This window comes from Maniola jurtina, chromosome 17 (genome assembly GCF_905333055.1).
Source record: "Maniola jurtina chromosome 17, ilManJurt1.1, whole genome shotgun sequence".
Lineage (NCBI taxonomy): Eukaryota > Metazoa > Arthropoda > Insecta > Lepidoptera > Nymphalidae > Maniola > Maniola jurtina.
This window is the reverse complement of record NC_060045.1, coordinates 13,251,366-13,274,945: the sequence shown is the minus strand read 5'-3', so window position 1 is coordinate 13,274,945 and position 23,580 is coordinate 13,251,366. Positions and strand designations below refer to the sequence as shown.

The 23,580-nt window shown below is 37.7% G+C and overlaps 1 long non-coding RNA gene across 1 annotated transcript; it reads right to left on the bottom strand.

Annotated features, from left to right (window-relative positions):
- Window positions 1-774: 774 nt before the first annotated feature.
- On the bottom strand, window positions 775-21,102 carry LOC123873986. Its single transcript, XR_006797816.1, has 4 exons — window positions 21,091-21,102; window positions 15,816-15,820; window positions 11,543-11,547; window positions 775-828 (listed from the first exon to the last, which is right to left on the bottom strand). It is a non-coding gene; the product is annotated as an uncharacterized LOC123873986 (long non-coding RNA).
- Between the last annotated feature and the right edge of the window lie 2,478 nt (window positions 21,103-23,580).

The window sequence follows — 23,580 nt, the reverse complement described above, 5'->3', positions numbered from 1 at the left end:
TATGTACATATCATTAGTAGATATAAATAATATGTATAAGGTATCTACGTGTGCGTACGCTCACACTTTATTAGGCAGTCTATTGGTGTCAAGGTTCTGTGTGAATGACCCGTGTGTATGTGTGAGTTGATTTCAGCTATATTGTTTATGTGTGTGTGTGTGTCGTACGACAAGAGTAAAGAGTTAGGCCTATTTTTATTAAGCTTCATTTTATGAGCACGATTTGTGTCGATGAAAAATATTTGAGTTTTGTAAGCCAAATATCTTGGCTAAGCCTAATAATCTTCTAAGGAACTCAAAACTGAAATAGATAAGGAAAACTATACTCTACGCGTCGGAGAGAAGATAGTATAGGGCTCTCTGTGCTATCCTGGAACGCGTCATACCTGAGACGGCCCTGACGCTGACGGTACCACGGTTTTTTTAAAATTGTTACATTTGAACTAGCTGATGCCCGCAATTTCGTTCGCGTGGATGTAGGTTTTTTAAAAATCCCGTGGGAACTGTTTGATTTCCGGGATAAAGGTAGCCTATGTGCTTATCCAGGGTATAATCTATCTCCATTTTAAATTTCAGCCCAATCCGTCAACCCATATTTTAGTGGATATGCCGTAGTGGGTATGCTGTATAGCCAGTGAGTCCCCGCCTTAGTGCGGGATGCGCAACTGCATTTTTACCAGAGGGAGGAAAAGGGCTTTCTCTGTTACGGAATCCCATACAAACGACAGAGACAAAAAACTCGTGACCCGACTCCACTTTGAGTACGGAAAACAACGGAAAATATAGGCTTGTTTGTGATTGGTGGGTCACTAAAAATGGTTAACGCCACTTCAAAAACTATATTCAAGACTGCTCGTTCATACTGAATATTTTTTCAAAAAATTGCAGCAAGTTCACTCGACACGATGTAAGGATTCTAACGATATCCCATAGTATACAAATCTGTTAAAGCGTTTGGAAGTTACAGTGGAACAAAGGAACTCACAAGCCTACATAGTACGTATACTTAACTATATGAATTCTGAAAAGGTTACGCTCCTTTTTTTGAACAGAGAGGCACAAAAAATTCTAGACTAACAATTCTAAAAGGTCTAAAAATACAACCACGTGTAGATATTATCGAAATTTCATCGACAAAACAAGTGATACAAATATTTTGGGTGGGTATTGACCTGTTACCAGCGATATAATACTATGTTCCACTAGATGGGCGTTTCATAGTAACAGCATCATTTTCACTCTGGGCTGGTTTCCGCATGAATGTTTCCGTCTATTGTACGTGAGTTGTCCTTCCCCGCCGAAGTCTTCACGCCAGCCATCCAAGCTCGCTTCAAAGGCTGAGTAGACCGCCCAGGTTGCCGAGGGTTTCATGGAGTGAGGTTGGGAATGAAAATGTGGTGCGCGCTAGCTCTAACTAGGAGGTTATTAGTTACAGTATTAGGGTTGGTCATGAACACCGATAATAGTTGGTACATGTTGTTCCTATGAAGTGCCCCATCTAGTGGGAAATTGATATCGCTGCCTGTTACAGTCTCCCGATAGCTGGTAGCTGGCACCTCGCCCGAAACGTGCCATTTCGCGATACGTTCTACGAATTCTATCGTCCACATCGTCGTCAACTGAATAGACGTCCACAGCTGGGAATAGGTCTCTTGTAGGGACAGGTGCGGCTCCAGACCTCAAAAAAGGTGTTAGGCACAGCCGCGCAAATCAATAGACACATACACAGATACACAGACACACAGATACAAAGACACACAGATACACAGACACACAGATACACAGACACACACGTCAGAATAGAATAGAATATAATACTTAGATTTTTATTCAAATAAACTTTTACAAGTGGTTCGGAATTCCTACCGAGAAGAACCAACAAGAAACTCGGCAGTTGCTCTTTTCAACTGTTCAGTTTACAATAATACGCCATACTATACAAGCAATAATTGCAGCCCCGCGCATTGCTGGAGCGTGTCAAATTCATGCTTTTTTATCATTAACCTAATCTTCGATTGTAGGTATAATATGCTTTTTCCACGAACATAGATTTTTTAGACTTTATTATAAAACATTACACTTATTCCCACAAATGACTTTCCTCAGGAAAGTGAGAGTCAAACTTATAACACCCCCCTTTTTTGGGTCGGGGGTTAAAAATTACAGCCCTAAAGGATTTAAAAAGTACATAGTTTGAACGTTGTGTAGTGCACGCGGACGAAGTCTCGGGCATGAGCTAGTAAACAATATTTATTATATTTGCTTCGAATTGACAGTATAAAGTTAGCATAACAGCTTGTTTTGCTCGAAGCGCGATAAACTGATACCGGTGTTATGTTTTGCTGAGGTATTGTTATTGTAACGTTATCAAATTAATTTATTTTCATGAATAAAATTATTACATAATACCTATTATCTAGTTTGTACATTCATGATTAAATCACTTAAATTATAGATCAATCGTATACCTAATATATAAAAAAACCGGCCAAGTGCGAGTCAGAGTCGCACACGTCGGGTTCCGTACCATCGTAGGTACAAGATATACATACACTTTTATGTCATGTACAACACTGCAAGATAATGTGATAATAGTGAATAATTTTTTCGTGAATACATTTTAATTTTTTTGTGATGCATAGTGCAACGATTTTTGCCAAATTTTAAGATTCTAGGTCAACGGGAAGTATCTTATAGGTTTTTTTGACACATACAACAGACGGACAGACAGACATTGTAGATACACTGACAACAAAGTGATCCTATTATTTGAATTCTTTCTCGAATTTTGTTTTTATCTTAACAGACGTAAAGACGCCTGCGTGACGCAGCGTAAACAGTAGAAAAAATTTCCATCACTCGATGCGATACTGAAAATGATAATAATATCTAAAGAAAGATAATTATCTAAATAAATGTTAAAACGTTTTTATTTCGGCAGATAAATTACTTTACATAATATTATTTAGGTATTTAGACATGACCGGCCTTTGGATAAAACGCGTGTTTATTTTAAATGTAACGGATTTTTTGATAAAAACGGTCAAATACTCAATTCGAACTGATTCATAGTCCCATGCTAAGAAGTTTTTTCATATTAGGAGTTTCAATAAGTTTCAGGTAAGTAGGTGCTTAAATTTTTATTAGTAAGACAAATTAGTCATCTGTTAAATAGGTAATGTCTTTTTTTGTAAGACCACAATAATAACATTTTAATTAATTTTTAATATTAATACTTACCTAGATATCCTAGCCTGATTTGACATGTAGACTAAAGAAGCCGGCAAAAAACTCAGCTACCTAAGTCCTTACCTTGTAACGTGGTGAAGCAGTCGATGGTTCGTCGGCTACTCCGCCACGTACATTGATTAGGATTTACCCTATCGAGATTTCGGGGAACGGGGGTTTCGAGGAATAAAACCCGGATTACTATCTAACGTGCTTATTTATTTACAACCTTAACCTATTTTACTACAGGCTAGTTTTATTTACACTCGTTATCAAACACGCGGGTATATCGGCACGGCGATTCGAAATGCTACAGTACGGAACCTACCACCCTTCTAGCGGTGCGGAACTCTAACGTGTCGCGGGACTCTAATCAACGGATGACCGAGGGGGGGTGTCGCGCGCGCGAGGGGAGAGACGGCGGAGCTGGTTACGGGGCAACGGGTTGCCGCGTACTCCAACACCTCCAGCGTCTATTCTGTGGTGGCGTCTGCCCGAGTTCCCACGAGCCGACCCAGTGCCCACCGAACGACTGACTGCAGTCGGCGGCCGCGGGCGTTATATACCCGCCCGCGGGTGTCGGTCGGCGGGAGGGAGGCGCGTCGGCGTCGACGGATCACGCATTCGCGGCGTGGCTGGAATTTTCCATCATATCTCATCGGTGCGGGTACTTCGTGCTTGCTTCGCTACAGACGGATCATGCATTCGCTGTGTGGCTGGAATTTTCCATCATATCTCGTCGGTGCGGGTACTTCGTGCTCGCTTCGCTACATCCTCCTCCCGGGAATGGAGACTTTTACCTGGAAAAGTCACAGCTATAAAAACAGAATTCGTGCCTGCAGCCCCTCAACCGTTAAACTAGTTTTACTGATATATTTATAGGTTAATTTTTCTTTTTGCCTAGTTGAGGGTATTCTGAATTTAATTTGTATTATCTCTTTTCCCCTTGTACACTTTGTACTGTTTGAATGTAAAAATTTTTTTTCGTTACGGGTAGTTTCTGATTTGCTTCTTGTGGCCAGTGATCTACGTTTCCACTGGACCGGTTGTTTCGGTTATGATCCCTGATTTTTGTTCATTTCGCGTTCACTATTCTTCATATTTTCTGGTTTTCGGTGTGTTGGTGTTTTCTACCCTTTTATAGTGAACGGATCTTAGCGTATGTCCCGGTGTTTTCCCCCTTTTCTTCTGATGTATTCGGTGTCCATTTTGATTATCGGTGTGGTAGTTCCATTGTACTGATTTATCTTGTTGCATATCATGCGTTGAACGGTTAATAAAGTTTTCATTCCCCCATATCTTGTTAAAATGCATTCTTTTAGGGCGTTGACTACCACGCTCGTCGTTGCAGTCCTCAAGTCTTTTATTTCTGACCGTTTTGTGAATTTGTCGTGAAAAACGATGATCCACTGATGTCCCTTTGAGGAACGTGGTAGTGGGCCGATGAGGTCTGTTGTGACTACCTCCCACGGCTCTTCCGCGTTTTTTATGTACATTAGTCCCGGTTTTTTTGTTTTGTGTAGTTTTGTGTTTCTGACATGTTTCACAACGGTTTACGTATTTCTTTACGTCTCTAAAAATCCCGGGCCAATAATAGTGTTGTGCTATTTTCTTAAAAGTCTTTGACGTTCCTAAGTGTTCGGTATTTGGTTCGTCATGGTTATATTTTAAAATGTTTTCTTTATCGGAATGTTTTGTGCATAACTTCCATTCGGTTGATGGATCTAGGTACCCTCCGTATCGTGGGTTTCTTATTCGCCTATATAGCTTGCCGTTGCGTATGCAGTAATCGGTTTGTGACTCGGGTGTCTTCGTAACCTTTGCTAGCTTTTTTGTGTACCAATCTTTCTCTTCTACTGTCGTTGTGCATACGTGGTTTCGTGACGCTTCGTCGGCTTTTGTGTTTTTTCTTTTTGACCTTGTTCTCTTTGCTTGTTCGAACGACGTCTTCCATCCTATTGTGAGTTCTAGCCTTTTCAGTAGGCCCATACCCATGATCATGACCGTCGTCGATGGCAAATATACAACCTGATGTGACAAGACTTTTCCGTTTACCTCTAAATCTAAGTTTATGGCTTTGTCTGTCGTTATTTGGGATCCGTCCGCCAACTTTATCGTTGTCTTCTTTTTGACTATTCCCTGGCTGTATTCTTTAATCTGGTCCATAATTTCCTTATTGATGTATGTGTTTGTTGAACCTGTGTCCACGAGAGCTTTAAATGGCTGTCCATGTATTTTTACTTCTATCAATATTCGGTTGTCTTTTCCTGTTTGCGTGTGTGTTGTATATGCTTGCGATTTTGCTTTGCTGGATTTGTCCGCTTTTTCTTCGAACTTTGAGCTTGGCTGGTTATGTCTTCGTTGCAATGGGCACGTCGGTTTTTCATGATTTTCTTTGTCCCGGTTTGCGTTTATATTTTCATAATCCCCTGCCAGTTGTATGAGTTCTGTGATGGTCTTGAAATCCTTTCTTCTAATGTAATACTTGTAGTTAAACCTCATATTGTCATATATCCGATCTAGTTTTTGCTCTGTGGTCAGTTTTCCATATCTCCTTATAAGAGTCTGTATGTCGGTCAAGTACTGCACGAAACTTTCCTTGGCTTCTTGATGCCTATTAATGATTGTTTCCAGAAGGTTCTTTTCGTAGTTCCTAGGGTAGTAGTATAATTTGAACCATTCTATGAAATCCTGCCACGATTTCCAATCTTGTTTATTGTTTCTATACCACAGTGATGCTTGGCCTTGTAGGCATCTTGGCATGACGTGTATTATCTTGTCTTTGTTTACTTTTAGAGTATCGGCTAATTCTTCTACCCTTTCTAGGAATTCTACCGGATCTTCTGTCGTGTCGAACGATATATCCCAGCGGGATATCGCTTTGTCAAACTCCTTTGTTTGATTTTCGCTCGTCATTGTGCAGTCTTGGAATGCGTCTTATTATATTTATTACTATTTACTTATATATTATATTTATTTATATATTATATTTATTTATTTACATGTTATCGGATTATTTATAATATTTATTTATTTTATACGGTACGGAGCTTATCTCCTATTTATCTATTATACACGGTGTGGAACTTATTTTCTCTTTATTTATTTTCAACGGTACGGAACTTGATTTATATTTATTTATCTCAATTACACGGTACGGGGTTCTTTTATCTCCCGACTATTGTGTATCTGTGTTTTTGTGTCTCTCTCCCCTTTCTGCGTGTTGTCCCTTCGGTAGGATGCTTGTTCTTGATTATGTCTGCCCGAATTGCCACGTGACCGACCGACCAAGAACTTGCATCCGATTCGCGCTAAGTTTTGTTAAGATAGTGTCCTATGTTTTCCGGTCGGATATTCACCCTTGTCGTCTGCCCGAATTTCCACGAGCCGACCTTTGCAAGAGCTTGTATCCGTAGTTATTTTCAAATTCCCGGTTACTATTGCTTTCCCCGTGTAACTAATGTTTCTGTTTCAATTTATTTTATACGGAACCCGGATGGCTGATATTTTAAATTTTATACGGAACCTTGACGCGTGCTACTTCGCGACGCGGAACCCGGACGGCCAGGTGGGTTATTTACGTGGGCGCCAAATGTAACGTGGTGAAGCAGTCGATGGTTCGTCGGCTACTCCGCCACGTACATTGATTAGGATTTACCCTATCGAGATTTCGGGGAACGGGGGTTTCGAGGAATAAAACCCGGATTACTATCTAACGTGCTTATTTATTTACAACCTTAACCTATTTTACTACAGGCTAGTTTTATTTACACTCGTTATCAAACACGCGGGTATATCGGCACGGCGATTCGAAATGCTACAGTACGGAACCTACCACCCTTCTAGCGGTGCGGAACTCTAACGTGTCGCGGGACTCTAATCAACGGATGACCGAGGGGGGGGTGTCGCGCGCGCGAGGGTGCGCGAGGCGCTTCGCTACAACCTATTACGTTTTTCGATCAAGATCTTGAAAACATAATATTTAATGGCTGATGATATTCTATGTAAAAACGAGTTAATGGCTTTTGCACATGCTTCCACATACCTAACATTAAATAAAAACTGTTATTTAGATACACACAATACATTAATAATATAATCAAATTAAAACAAAATTAAAATGCTCATATTATTATGATTTACGACTATTGCCAACATTAAGATGCACAAAAACATATGAATTCGTTTATTATACATTTCCAAAAAACAATTTTCCGCAATAAATTATAGATTATATTTAGATACTTGCCTAACTTGAATACTAAATACACTATTATGTTGTTGAAGATTGTTTTTAACAATATACAAAGCAAGAATTTACATAGCACCTTGATAACAGTCTTTTTTCTGAGAAGTGGCTAACTATAGTAGGTACGCGACACGTTGAGATGGCAACCGGGAGCCAAGCGATAGCGTTCCGGTATGATGCCGTGTAGAAACCAAATGGGAGTTTAATAAAAACTGCCATACCTAATAATGTTTATAACCCGCCATTTCTAATGACTTATATTTTTTTTAATACCGTTAAACCACCATAGCAACTAACGCGGAACCCAACTTAATTCAAATCATTGATAGCTCTTATCTCAAGGCTAAATAAAAAACTTCAACTCCTCGACGTAAACATGTTTACGTACCTATGCTTTTCGATTATGTTCGAAAACCAATTTTGATATACCGTTTAGATTTCCCTATTGCAGTACAGTAAGGTTGGTTGTTGTTTGTGTTGGTGGTTTTGATTCGTGGTACATAATTGAAGTATCAAGGTTATTTAGTGTAAAGTGGTGTTATTTTCGTTCTAAGACAACCAACCACACTCGGCTTTCTATGTATCTGTCTTAAATTATTCATAATCAGTTGTTGAAGAGTTTAGTCATAAAAACATGCTATATATTATATTTGATAGATATATTTGCTCATGCCATTTTCAAACGTGAAGAGTTGAACTTTTTAGTGAGTTTAGAATAAAAACCCAGTACTGGGGAAAAATTAGAGAAAAAACCGGCCAAGTGCGAGTCAGACTCGCGCTCCCAGGGTTTCGTACTCGGATATTTTTCCGACATTTTGCACGAATCAAAAACTATTGTGCATAAAAATAAATAAAAATCTGTTTTAGAATGGACAGGTTAAGGAAGCTTTTTCATATGATACTGTGAAAGCTAATGTGTGTTTACGTGTAGAGAGCACGTTGCACCACGCGTCAGTGACGCGTGTTGGCACATACACACACTACATACACACACTACATACACACACTACATACACACACTACACGCTAAAGGTCGATGTCGTTTGGAGAAAACAAGATAGCGCGTAATCTGCGGCTATTCTCGGATACCACTAACGTATATCTTTTGTTTTCAGGCACTGAGCAGTTGACGATGTGCAGACTTGACTTGATTTCCCGAAAGCTGTCCAACATCGCATTCGTCTGTTGACTTCCTCGTCGAAACTCCTTCGATGCCTACATTTTCGCCGCATTGAGCATTACCTTTGTTTTGTCCAGTGCCTGAAAACAAAAGTCTTTAAACCAGAGTGCCCTTCCCGTCCTCACCTATGGTGCTGAAACGTCGTCGACACTGACAAACGGCCTTGTCCACAAAGTTGCTCAGCGAGCTATGGAGAGGGCTATGTTAGGAGTTTCCTTGAGGGATAAGACCCGAAATGAAGAGATCTGCAGGAGTACCAAGTTCATTGACATAGTCCAAACTATTAGCAAGCTGAAGTGGCAGTGGGCAGGCCATGCCTGTCGTAGAGGCGTTGACCGTTGGAGCCGGAAAGTTCTTGAACAAGCGTAGTGTGGGACGCCCTCCAGCACGATGGACTGACGATAATTATAAGGCGGCTGGGGGGAAGTGGCTGGATGAGGAAGGCAGAGGACCGGGTGTGGTGACGCTCTTTAGGGAAGTACTGGACGTCCACAGATGTATCACCATCATCATGATGATGGTGATATTATCTTATTTATTTGTTATGGACAAAGCAAGGCGAGCGCAATCAGTGTGGCATAATATCTCTAGTCATGGAACTTGGACATTATTGAGATGACGATATTTTCCACTTTAAATAAATTTAAAATATTCAAGAAACTTTAAATAAAAAAAACTCGTTAAAATTACTAACTAAAGAATGTGAATTATATTGTAAGTATGATAAATAATTATAATTATTATCTTAATATGACTAACAAAAGAATAATAAGTGTGATAAGAGTAAATTATTACATTTGGAGATAAAACTTTTATTACACTTAATTACGGAGGTAAAATTATTTTTCACATAACTAATTAGATATTTTTATTATTTATTTATTATTAAAGTGGTGTTAGCCCAGTGGTTAAGATGTCTGCCTCCTAATCAGTCAGGAGTTCGATACCTGTCACGCACCTCTAACAAACATCTTGGGGAAACTTGCATGCCTGAGAGGTCTATTCATCAAAGGTGTGTGAAGTCTGCCAATCCGCACTTGGCTAGCGAAGTAGTACTGTTTACTAAGCTATTACACTGATCGCGAGCAATTAACTCTTATCCATTGACGAGTTCTGTTCTCCATCTCCGAAGGTATTCGTCAGATCTTCACCTTTATATGGGACTACCTGGGAATTATACCTTCCAAACAAATAAAGAATTTTCCAAATCGGTTCAGGCGTCTTTGAGTATAATCGGGGAACATACAATATCAATACTAATAGTACTAATATTATAAATGCGAAAGTGTGTCTGTCAGTATTTCTGTCTGTCCGTCTGTCTGTCTGTCTGTCTGCTACCTTTTCACGGCCCAACAGTTTAACTGATTCTGACGAAATTTGGTATAGGGTTAGCTTTATATCCCGGGGACATAGGCAACTTTTAATTCCGGAAAATCAAACAGTTCCCACGGGACCTCTGAAAATCTAAATCCACGCGGACGAAGTCGCGGGCATCCTCTAGTAAAAAATAAAAAAGGTTCCGACGAATCTTTTTCCCAATTCTGTGATTCCGATGAATTGAGAACCTCCTCCTTTTTCGAAGTCGGTCAAAAAGAAGATATTTATAGCAAAGGAAACCGCAGCGAACTGGCTGAGTCGACGGAACTCACGTGTCTCCAAGATTACGAGCAAGCAAGTATAATGACGAACGCGCCGACTCTGTTATCAGTGCCTTATCGCCGGGCGACGGACAGTCTCCAAACAATACCACTGTCGCCGAGCCCAATGGGCTGCTTTAGATATCACGATCAGAGGACGACACGATTCAAAAACAGTCCTATTAAAATGTAAAGGATTATTTAAATGATAAGAAAGATAAAGAATGAGTTGCCAAACAGCTTTGATAGTTCTAATAAGTATAAGTAAGTGATTTTGTAAAGTGATGATAGTAAAAATAAAAGGATACCCGGCTGAGTTTGCTGCGGGCTCTTCTCGTAGAACCCTCGTTAATTGAAACATTACAATCACTCTAATATTACAAAGGCAAAAGTTTGTGGGTATGTTTGTCACTCTTTTACCCAAAAACTACTAGACAGATTTGGCCGTTTGGAATGGAGACAGATTACACCCTGGATTAACACATAGGTTACTATTAGGATTATGAAAAACCTGAGTTGCGGGTATTAGCTAGTTTACAATTTATCGCACATACGGACACAGTTAACAGTGTGTTTTTTTGTCGGTTTATTGGTTTGTTGGTCGACGTGATTTTTTACCTGGGTATAGAGAGTGAAATATTATCATTTATTTATCCCGGAATCTTTAGGTACGTACGTAACAAGCTAATAGGTACTATGTGGATGTAAGTATATCGGGGATATAATAATAGAACAAAATTTCAATTCGGCCGTATTTTTCTTATATGATTGTTACGCGATTACTCCGGCAAATATGAACCGATTTAAAAAAAATCGGTAATAAATTAATTTATTTTATAACTTTTTAGTGTTTGTGGTTATTGGAGTCGGCTTTTTTAATAATATTTTTTGATTTTTTTTTAAATTAAATAAAATATCGCAGCATATAAACGTCTTGTACGTGTGACGTGGCATAGTGACTCAGTGGTGAGTTTGCATACAATGCCGGTCGCGGGTTCAGCCCCGCCCGCTGACATTCAACCTCTTTTCTAGAACAACTGCATGAAGGTTCCAATTATTATTATTATTAAGTACTTCGATATTGAACTGGTTTTATTATCTAGATATTGCTGCATTGATTTTGACACGACTGCTTCTAAAACGGAGTGTAATTTTTTTATGGTTTATGTATTGTATGTATGTGAGTTCTTAATATCACCATAACTCCTTAATGCATATCGTTAGAATTCTTAAATCATCCTGAGTTACACTGGCTATATTTTTTTGAAAAAGAAAATCAATATGGCAGCTACATTTATAATTTTAACTTGTTAGTTTGTTTTTTGGCAGGGCAGTCGTGTTTTTGTTTTTTTTTTATAATTATGATTTCTTTTTCAACCTTTCTGGCGCAGTGGTAAGTGACGTGGTACTTACAAGTAAGAGGTCCCGGGCTCGACTCCCGAAATAACCCCTTATTAGGAATTTGAATATTTCTAAAAGGTCTTTTGGCTCAAACTGCGTAGTCGTACAAATATCCTCATTTCTTTGATCTCAAGAAAGTCTGAGCGTGGCTTACACCCTTCCCATTCCGAAATGAGACGCGTTTTCAGTAGTGGGCCGGTGATGGGTTTATCATGATGATGAAAATCAATTTTAAATGGTAATGGATGTTCTCAGTGTTATACAGGGTGTACCAGAATACTAGCAAAAACGAATACAGGTGACAGTACTGGTGATTACTGATATAATATTTTAATAAAAATATTTTTTTTTTCTAAAAACCTGTATTATTTAAAGGTTCACAAAATGTTGCAAATAAAACATTTGACTGACGCTAGAGGTCAACCGACGAACGTTCTGTAAATATGTCACTCGAAGTGAATGCCGCGTCGTAGGTGGGGAATTGACCTGAATTTTGCACGTTATACAATAACAATGCGGGTTTGAAAAATATTTAATCACTAAAACTACATGATAATGCAAATGCGTTTGCGGTTACACCCTGTATTTGTGATAATTTTAATAGCTCACGTCATAATACCAGCTTCTTATCGCATAAGTTTGGAGTATGCATAATTAGGTTAATACTTTACATATGAAGGAACAAAGATAGCTGGAACATGTCTACATGTGTGGGCTGATATAAAATTTAAAAAAATTACAATATTCACTCGAGTCTTATTAGTTTTTACCTACTTGATAACGACCGTGTCGGTTTGATAAGGGAATATTTTTTGGTACATAATATTTACTTTAGTACTTTTTAGTAGGTAGGTAGGTACCTAGTAGGAACATATTATTGATTTGTACTTGTTACTTCTGAACTAAAATCTTATTAAGTAATTTAAAAATTGTCTTAAAAATAACTTGTTATTAATTTAAGATCCATAACTATATTATTAGACAACCTGTGGCAAAACTGAAATAAAACAAAGATAATAATTTGTGCTGTGACCATAAAAGCAATCAGATACTTACGATCATGTTATTTTACGGCATACTATTAAACTAAAAGGATTATCTAAATATATAAAAAGCAAAGATGACTGACTGACTGATCTATCAACGAACGTCAAACTTAATGGACGGTACGGGCTGTTTGGCATACAGATAGCTATTATGACGTAGAAATCAGCAAGGATTTTTTGAAAATTCTATCCCTAAGGAGGTTAGGTGTTTGAAATTTGTGTAGTGGACGAAGTCGTGGGCAAAAGCTAGTTAGAATAACAATGTGGTGAGCACCCAAGCCCTTCTTCTTTTTAAGTAAATACAAAAATTTCTAAAGAATAAAAAGACTTCAATAACCACAAACGCTAAAAAGTAAAAAGTGTAGTCAGATTTTTTTTGAATTTTTTTTATTTCACAATTTCTGAGGCCCCACTGTACTAAAATATGCTATACTTACCTGGTTAAAAATCTACTATTTACTAAGCTATTACACTGATTGCGAGCAATTTATCCTTATCCGTTGAGGAGTTCTGTGCTCCATCTCCGAAGATATTCATCAGATCTTCACTAAAATATGGAACCACTTGGTAAGTATACCCTTTCAAACGAAAAAAAATTTTCCAAATCGGTCCAGGCGTCTTCGAGCAATCGGGGAAAAAGAACATACATAAAAAAAAAGATTCCGACGAATTGTGAACCTCTGCCTTTTTAAAGTCGGTTAAAATAGCTTTTTCATTAAATTGATGTTGATGTCTTTATTTAGGTTAGTTTAGTTTAGATTGCTGCAACAGTCATTAAAATCGCATTTAGTTTCAGAGCGCCACTAAGAAATAAACACGTACTGACTGATGAACACATAACCACTCTTTTCCATTGCACAGTCGGGTAAAAAAGGCGAACTCTAATTTTGTATAAATAGTTATAGTTATTAAGGTCAATCTATGATAGTTAAAGTGATATTGTTTATGAGTTTGTTTTGCCTATTTAAAAATGGTTTAATTAACCTACATTATGCCGGTTTAAGTGAATTAATTGGAATTAATTTACTGTTATGTAGATGTGTGCTGTTGTTATTATTTTTGTGTTAAATAGTCATAAGTTTTACGTCAATTCTTGATGAACATTGATGATACAGTCAGACAGACATCTGTTTACAATTGCTGTTTTAAAGGTTAACCACTTTCACTAAGTCGTAATGCTTAGGGATATTGTAGCTGAGTCTACACATTTTTTGTTTTCAATATACATATCTATCTGCCATCGGTCCCCCAGCCACAATCAGAGTTGGGTAAGCCTGAGTTTGAGTCTACACATGAGTAGAAGTTATTTCTGAAAATTCTTTAGTTGATGTTTATAGACATTACGTAGATATTACGTAATTACGTATTCGGGGTATGCGGGGTACCGCATGTCACCCGCACTATTCCGCACCGGGTTGGCGCGGGGGCTGTGCGGGTGTGCGGGGCGTCCCACTCCGATTGCCATCATCATAACAAATCATGTAAAATGTCGACGTCCTAACCAGTGTCATCGCTCCTACAGTTTCGCTTTGAGAACAGGACGTCTCCTCTCAAAATTAGAAGGAAAGCCATAGTCCACCACGCCCGCCGGTCAAGTGCGGATTAGCAGATTTCACACACCTTTGGGAACATTATACATAGATAGTCGCCTCGGGTGAAATGCATGGAAAGCTCAGTAAGTTAAGTTTTAGGTAAATATTTAGGTATTTAAGTTTTTATTAGTACCTATTTGTTTTTTATTTCATCCGTATCCATCCAATGTACTGTGTTTGCGCCTAGCTTATAGTCCCAAATAAAAGTACTTATATTTACTTTATTTTATTTATCTATTTATAGTAGATACCTCTCAGGTATGCCGCTTACCCTCATGTTTTTCTTCAGCGTTAAAGCAAGTGATATTGAATTGCTTATAAAACGCACATAACTTTTAAATGTTAGAGGTGTGTGCCCGGGACCGAACCTGTGACCTCCCGAAAAGAAGGCGGGTCTTATAAAAGATTCGAAATTCAAAATATTTTTATTGAATTAATCTTTTGCAATTACTTTTGATTCGTCAAATGCATCTATCTACCACTGGTTCGGAATGTCGGAATATTCACAAGGCTATCTGCTATAATGTATTTCGAGAGGAACAAATAAAGTAATTAGGAGCCTCGGTCATTCTACAGCATGTCTGCGCCCAGTCACGTTTGCACAGAGATAACACGGCGCCTTTATCATTTCTTTGATAAAGCCTTGGACGGACACGACGCGTGGCGACTGCGACAACGAAGGACGTCACACCAAACGCAGTGACGTGTAAGGCGCGAACACTGCGGCAGTAGAGCTGTTACGCGTGATTGGAGGTGATTACGTCATAATCTCTCTTAGCCCTATCTGTGATGAGTGATGACGTATGGAGCGGAAACGTGGACACCAGTAATTGGCCTCGTCCACAAATTAAAAAACGCTCAGCGCGCTATGTTGGGTATCATTTTCAAGGGATAAAATCCGGAAGTAGAAAATTCGCAAAGGAACAAAAGCGACCGACATAGCTCAAAGAATTAGCAAGCTGAAGTGGCAATGAGCAGGTCATCTCAGAGGGCCGATAGGGCAGACGTGTTCTGGAGTGGAGACCGCGTACTGTTAAACGCAGTGTTGGACGATCTCCAGTCCGCTGGACCGATGACTTAAAGGAGGTGGCGGGGAGCCGGTGGATGAGGAAAGCGGAGGACCGTGTTTGGTGGCGCGTTCTGGAAAGGCTATAAATGGAAAGGCCTATATCCAGCAGTAGACGCATGTAGGCTGACGGAAGGATGGACATATTCTATTTTTCTTTAACTGACTTAAAGAAAGTTACTGAAAGTAAACAAGCACCTAGCTCCTCGCAGAAATACGTAAGCACTATACGCGGCCTGACAAAGAAATCATGATACGAATGAAAAACCTAACTACAGAAGGTCTAAAGCACAGGGCAATTTGCGTCGCTTACGTGTTTCTTCGACAAGTTTATCTTTTAAGTTAACTTAGGAAAACTAAATTAGTGATAAGTAGAAATAAGAATGATTTAATTGCACACAAAATAATAAAAGCACAAGGACTATTCAATTAAACTAAAAACAATTATATGCAAAGGCGTTGTGTTCCTGCCGTCACGCGGTTTGTCTGTCCAAGCCTCAACTCTAACGAGCGTTATTTCGTTTGCGTTTGTTACGTAACGTGACGTGACGAGTGACCGCTCCTACACGATGTCGACAACTGCTGCGTGCTTAGTATGAGATTTTACTTCTCACCAACGTCGATAGAATTCGAAACAAAAGTAAAATTGACCTAAATAGCCTTCTATTAAAGCTCAACTTACTATACGTAAGCCCATCAACAGTCAACACTCCGAGTAGAAATGTTGCTAAATACAATTTAATGGCACTGACTTTTGACTTAAAAATCAAGCAGATTCCATTTTTTTCATCGTCATTATCAACCGATATAGTATTATGTCCACAGCTGGACATAGGACTTCCACACGCCACTGTCTTGTGCCGCCTCAATCACACACACATTTTTTTTCACACAATTGTTTTCTCTGTTTTCTTCTTTCTGTGTTGTGTTCCTTTACATTTGTTTTTGTGTGCAATAAAGACTTCTACCTATCTATCTATCTATCTAGTGGGGTCTTCCAAGACTGCGCTTTCCGCTACGAGATCGCCATTCTAGCACCTTGGGACCCCAACGCGACACCTATAGATAGGTTTTTCGAACTGTTTGACCCGCCCATTGCCATTTTAGTTTCGCAACCCGTTGGGCTATTAGCAGTTACTCTAGTTTTGATTTGATTCCCACAAAGTCCATTTTACGCTAACGTGTTTCGATCTCGAATTCTATCATCGTTGGGTGAGATGTATCTACATTCTACTAGTAAAACCTCATACTAAGCACGCTGCTTTGTTTTCACGTTCGAATGCGTTTTGTTTCTTTCCTTTGTTCCGCAAGGAGGCGGACAGATGTGTCCCCATTTTCTTTCTTTTCTTTTATTTAATTGTCTCTCTCTTATTGTTTCTGTTACATTAGAGTTTGTGTAGGTATGTATTCATTAGCTATTATACTTGTTTTATTCATTTATTTCATCTACTGTATTGCTTACTTTATAGAGAGTAAAATCACAGAAAATGTACTAAGTATTTTAACTATTGTATTGTATTGTAACTAACACCCGTCGGGTCGCTTCTTTCGTATAAAACATAGCCTATATCACCCGCACCATAATATAGAATTGATTGATTCATCAAAATCGGCCCAGTAGTTTAGGCGCTACGGCGAAACGCACAGAATCTGATATAAACATTCATACATACATACACACATACATAGACTGCTAAAATCATAACCCTTTTGACTTTGCCGTAGTCGGATAAAAAGAGTTATGTTTTAGTTAGGTACATAGGTAGATAATAAATATTATGTTAACAGGCAACCTACATATTATTACATATAATATGCGGATATACATAGTAAAAGATATTTATACACCAAACAACTATAACAGCCACTTGTGATAACATTCGGTTATGACGACCTCTATTTATGTATCTGCCCGTTTCTTTTAGGGCTTCTACAAGCTACGAGTATAATGTAAACATAAATCCAGTAGCCAGCAAGAAATATTGTTCATCGACCCATAAGAAAGAGCTTTATTATTATTAATTATATAAATCGAATCTTTGAAAAGAGCAATCGTCGAGTTTCTTGCTGGTTCCTGTCAAGGCATTGATGACGATTCAAAAGTTTAGTTGTATTAATAACTTTCTATTTCTATTTTAAACTTTGTGAAAAAATTGATTACACTTATGTACCTACAATTTTATTAATCACTAGCTTATGCCCGCGACTTCGTTCGCGTGGGTGTAGGTTTTTTAAAATTCCCGTGGGAACTCTTTGATTTTTCGGGATAAAAAGTAGCCTATGTGCTAATCCAGGGTATAATCTATCTCCATTCTAAATTTCAGCCCAATCCGTCCAGTAGTTTTTGCGTGAAGGAGTAACAAACATACACACACACACACACACACACACACACACACACACACACACACACACACACACACACACACACACACACACACACACACACATACAAACTTTCTCCTTTATAATATTAGTGTGATAAGTCATTAGCTTATGCTCGTGAATTAGGGGTTGGATTTTCAAAAATCGTCATAATACGTCATAACTCATAAGAACTATTTGGCATGCCTTTCAGTGCGATCAGTCCAGTAGTTTGAGCTGTGCGTTGATCCGTCAGTCAGTCAGTCGCCTTTTCCTGTTATAATTAGACATATGGGTGATATTTACATATTTACAAATATGTTTAGAAAGTAGTAACCCTAATATTATTATTAATAAAATAAATTATATTCCGTTAATATACGGCTATAACTACCAAAGTCAATCAATCAATAATAAACTCTATATATCAATAAACATAGGGTATAAAATGTTTAAATATATAAAGTTGATAGAATAAACGATTTGCAAAATGAAGATAATGAAGTAGGTTATCCGAACCGATTTGAACTGGTTACGGTTATGAATAACAGCTATTACTATAACCTATCTATTTTATTTTGTATGTTCCAAATAATACGTGTACGAATCTATTCGGAGACGTTTCTTTATTGTTTAAATTTCGCGCTCGCACGGTCATTGGCCCGAGCTAAGAGTACGAGAGCGCGCGAGCGAGAACACTCGCATCCTCGCCGCGTCCGCGTCTTTAGGAACGAAAATACATCTATGTATATATTTAAATTAATTAATGTAGCAAATATTCGTTTGCTTTTAAATCACTTAAAAAAACCGGCCAAGTGCGAATCAGACTCGCGTACCGAGGGTTCCGTACTCGTGTATTTTTTCCGACATTTTGGACGACCAAACACTAGGTTAGGTGTCGGTTTTATTTTTCTTTTGATTTTTTTTTATTTCACAATTTTTAGTGGCCTCCACTGTACAATATGCTATGCCCGGTTAAAACCCTACTGTTTACTAAGCTATGCTATTACACTGATCGCGAGCAATTTGCACTAATCCATTGAGGAGTTCTGTTCTCCATCTCCAAAGATATTCATCAGATCTTCAACAAATTTATATGTGACCGCCTGCACAGTATACCCTTTCAAACAAAAAGAAAATTCCAAATCGGTCCAGGGGTCTTTGAGTAATCGGGGAATATACATAAAAAAAAAAGATTCCGACGAATTGCGAACCTCCTTTTTCAAGTCGGTTAAAAATACATAAAAATCAGCGCTTACAACTGCGCCAGAGGTCGTCAACTGTTTACAACAATAATACTGTTTTATGTATAGGTTTCAATGAAATGATTGCTGTAACTCAAAACCACTCGATGGCTATCGTCCATCCTACACCGAGCCTATACCGTACACGTAAACAACCGTAATTGGACGCCCAGTAATTGGGCCAAACGATTAGCGGGGTTATCACAACACAGCCCAATTCTCTTGTAATACCATGTAATACCATGTAATACCTTGTAATACCTTGTAATACCACGCTTACTTAAGCTATTAAACTCAATACGGTTTGTTAAGCTGTATTTGAAAGCTTCAGTAAGTTTTAAGAAAATTGTATTCTTCTGTTATAAGTATAGGTTGTTACGGATATACTCACGTATTTAGGGTGGAGTTCGCCGACTTTTAAAACGGCTGATTATTAGATAACCGACTGATTAAATTATTTTATAGGTTTGCAGCCCTAAAACGGCCGTTTTACCTAACCGAGCTCGGAAGGGTTGTTTTTAACCGGCAATTCCCACATTTTTATATCTGTTGTGCCCTTGATTGGACTGTGCAGTCCTCGGTCTTGCCTGTGCAGTTTTAAAAACGGAGAATGTAGCCGGAGCTTAAGATCTGGTATCAGTTATGAAAGTTCTAGATTTAGGCGGAAAGATTAAACGTCAGCAGTTTTTCCTTATTCGTGAAAATACCAGTATTACTGATATTATAACACTTATCTTTATTTAGACTTAACTTGATAATTTATATCGCCTTTTAAAGTAAGCAAATACAGGTAGAAGACTAGATATTTGATAATTAGGAATTGAGGAATATAAATCTTAACAAAAATAAAATAAGGAAGAAAGTTGGATGACTGTGGAATGTTTTTGAATTGAACTTACTTAGGAGTAGGGTGACTATAATATAGAAAAAATTACATCACAGAGTAGGCGATATACAAGATAGAGATAAGTAAATAAGGGAAGTTGCATGGGAAGATTTAATCAGTTATTTTCAAAAAAATATATTTTTCATCTCTCTCTCCCCTAATACAAATCAGCAGTTAAGGAAATTCTGCCAAAAACTGACTATCTATGCACTAGTCAGTTTTAGTTCGTTTTTGTTTTTGCCAATTGTAATTTATTGTAACTTACCTTTCACTCTTTTTTTTTCTTTTCATTTTTGTACCCACGCGAATTTTTATGCCCGATTATTTGGTTTTTGTACATGAATTGTTTAATGAGTGTGAACATTTCTTTGGAGACAAAAAAAATTGGTTGTCTGTCGGACGGAAGTCGGTTTACTGACGATAGTTGAACGTGACAACAAAGGTCGATTGTGCTTCTTTGTCGCTCGTTCCGCAATCTCGCTTGCACTTCAAGCCTTACATGGAACGCCTCAGAGCGAGGTAACGCCGCATGAGTCATGTTTTTTCGTGCGTGCAGCCGGCTCTATCGAATTATAAGACGTTGTCACGTCAAAAAAAGATTTAGAAATGCAGATGACTTAGATTTTCCTAAGTAAAACGGGACTGTCTTCTAAAACAAGATAGTGTGGGGGCCTTACATGGATGTAATAACAGGATGACCTTGAGGCAGTATTTATAAGCTGTTATCACAGTTTCCGTATGGAGACAGATAAAGATCCCACTGATACACCGACAGACAATATCACTGGGTAAAGGCTTTGAATATTTATTGAATTAGATTAGATAGCTTGTGCACACCATTTATGTACACACAGGTAAGTAACTGAGTACATATTAATTACATAACTGATACATACAATATTAGTTTACACCAGGTGAGAAATTAAAAAGTTTAAAATACTTACGATACGTTATTTGCTGCCTATGTCAAAAATAAATAATTTCTAATGAATTAGGTAAGTAGTAGAGTTAAATAGAAGGCCTAAATGTTAAATTATGGATTAAATCTAAATGACTTATGGATTAAACTTAATAAGCTTGTTAAATCATTGTGACGTCATACGCTAGTAGGTATTTCATAGAAGCTCGCATACTAAGCGTGTGTTTTGATGTTTGATTAAAAGATACTGATTTGACTAGTTGTCCATCGTGTTGGACTCATCATGAAGTTAGTCTATGAGTTCTATGAGTCTAAGACACGTGGAAAACTATTGGCTGCCCATTTGACCGAAGCGGAGATATAGATCTGTATGTGACTCGGTCAATAAGGCTATTGAGATGAGAATGGATGAAATATAAATTCGACTTTACTTTGTTTACAGCAGAACCAAAAAATAAAATAAGTAGGTACATGATCAATTGTGGTCAACCCATTGCCGGCCCACTACTGATCACGGGTCTCGTCTCAGAATGAGAAGGGTTTAGGCCGAATGGAGAACCTGCTCTTTTTAAACGATTACAAATAACATCTTTTACGACAGAGATGACGCAAAACGTGAAATGATGTAGATCTTCATTAAACTAATTTTATGCACGGATTTCCGCAAAAATCTCGTTCTATTTATTGGAGAGTGTTTTTCTTCGCGCCGTTAGCGTCTACATCGATTGTATTTTCGCGTGGGCGGGTAATTTACTTGTTTTCGACTACGCCCAAATTGATCGGAATGTTTTATATAAACAAGGTCAAAGACACGAGATTGTAGTGCCTAGAAAACTGTCTACGTGATGAAAGACCATGCAGTGTAAGGCAGTTATCCGGTCGCCGACGATGAACTAAGACTAGAGACGAGTTGGCGAGCAACGAGAAGCGAGTTTGTAGTTGGGATACTCGTAGTCGCTGGGCTATCAGTAAGTGTACTAGTACGTCAGGGAGCGTCCACCGACTCGTCTTGGCGAACTTGAAATAAAATTTCACTGGACGAGCACAAAACTGGATTAACAATGTTAAAACTTTATTTATTTGTACCATTAAGTTGAAACAATAAAGAGAAAAAGAAAGAAAATGGGGATAAAGAAGCACTTATCTCTATAAGAGATCTCTACCAGTGACCCTTGGCAGTGCGAGAGGTTGTAAAAAGAGTAGAATAGGTACAACAAAGATAGCTTCAGGAAAGTATTCATGTTCATAATATACAAATTATGTTATATTATACTATACTAATACTATACTAATAAATACATATAAAAATAAAATTATATAAACTGTACTTTGTACACAGATCGAAATAACGAACTTTGGACTCAATTTTAGCTCGTATTTTGAATTTGAAATTATTGATTTATGAATTGATGACTCTATTACAAAGTAAATACTTAGGTTATCATCGTTTAGACTATGGCTGCTAAATATCTCTTGAAGTTGGTAAACAACACAAAATAAGAAAATTTGATGCGGTGTTGCATCATTTATTTTCATAACCCGGAGGTCACCTTTGCTAAAAAATCTTCCAATAGGTATTTTGCGTTGTTCAAACAAATATTATTAATTCTTGCTATTGTCTAGCTATCCCGCGCAGCTTCGCTTGGGTCGAATAGCTGACTGAGAAACCCTTCTTCTTACGCGCTTCTCCATACAAACTAATTACGCCTATTCTTTATGGTTCCTGATCTAAAACTAAGCCATTTATCTCTCCATTTATCTATGCCTTAAAACAATTAATATACTTTTTGGGTAAGGTCTGACAAAATCACAAACACAATCTTTATGATAAATTATTATACTTTTATTTCATATTTCAATTTATTAACTTTTACATTTGTCAAATAAATGTTGTTTCTCTTACGTTAGTATATTTTCGAATGTCGTAGTTTTAAAACCACTCTTACAGGTAACCTCTCCACGTTTATTAGCCACTCCCCTTTTTATCTTATCGTTATCGGCTAATCCAAATTGTACAATGAATAAACTTAGTGACTAATATACAAATCATCAAGCTCGTTTAACAAATCATCTAAGTAATAAAGATGTTTTCATCTTATATATTGATTACAAATATTATCCTTTATTATGCTACAATTCATCAACTAAAAACTATAAGAATTTTATATACAGTACGTTTATCGATCAGATGTTGAACAACTTCAGCCAATCAATGACGCCTTCTAATATGATGTTATGATTTGTTATGATTTGAGTGGCGCCAACTATTTAATCAGTAACTTCTACACGTTTATAGATAATTAATATGGGCCAAGCTTACATACTAAAACTGTATTTATTTTAAAAGTTAAAGCCCTCGAAAATCTCTATTTTAGGGTAATTTTCGTTTATTTGAAATAATAGCGCGACTTTACTTTTGAGTTTTTACAAGTTACCGTAATTTAGACGGTTATATGCTTATATTTAAAGCAAGAATTTAAATTTCTTATCACAAATTTAAAAAACTCTTTTCCCAGCAGTATACAATTCTTTTGGAAAATCAAGCGTTTAATAGGTTTTTTTCTTACTAAAAGTTAAGATATTCACTTTGAGCACAACTCATTTATAATTATGTATAACTTAAATGGCCTTAGCATGTTCTAGAATGAAGAATTTGCGAATCATAACAAAGAGTCTATTATGTAGTGGTGAAACATCTGAGTATACATATAATACCATACCTATGTGTCATCGTAGGCACATGGTATGTGGCGTCCTTTACCTATAAA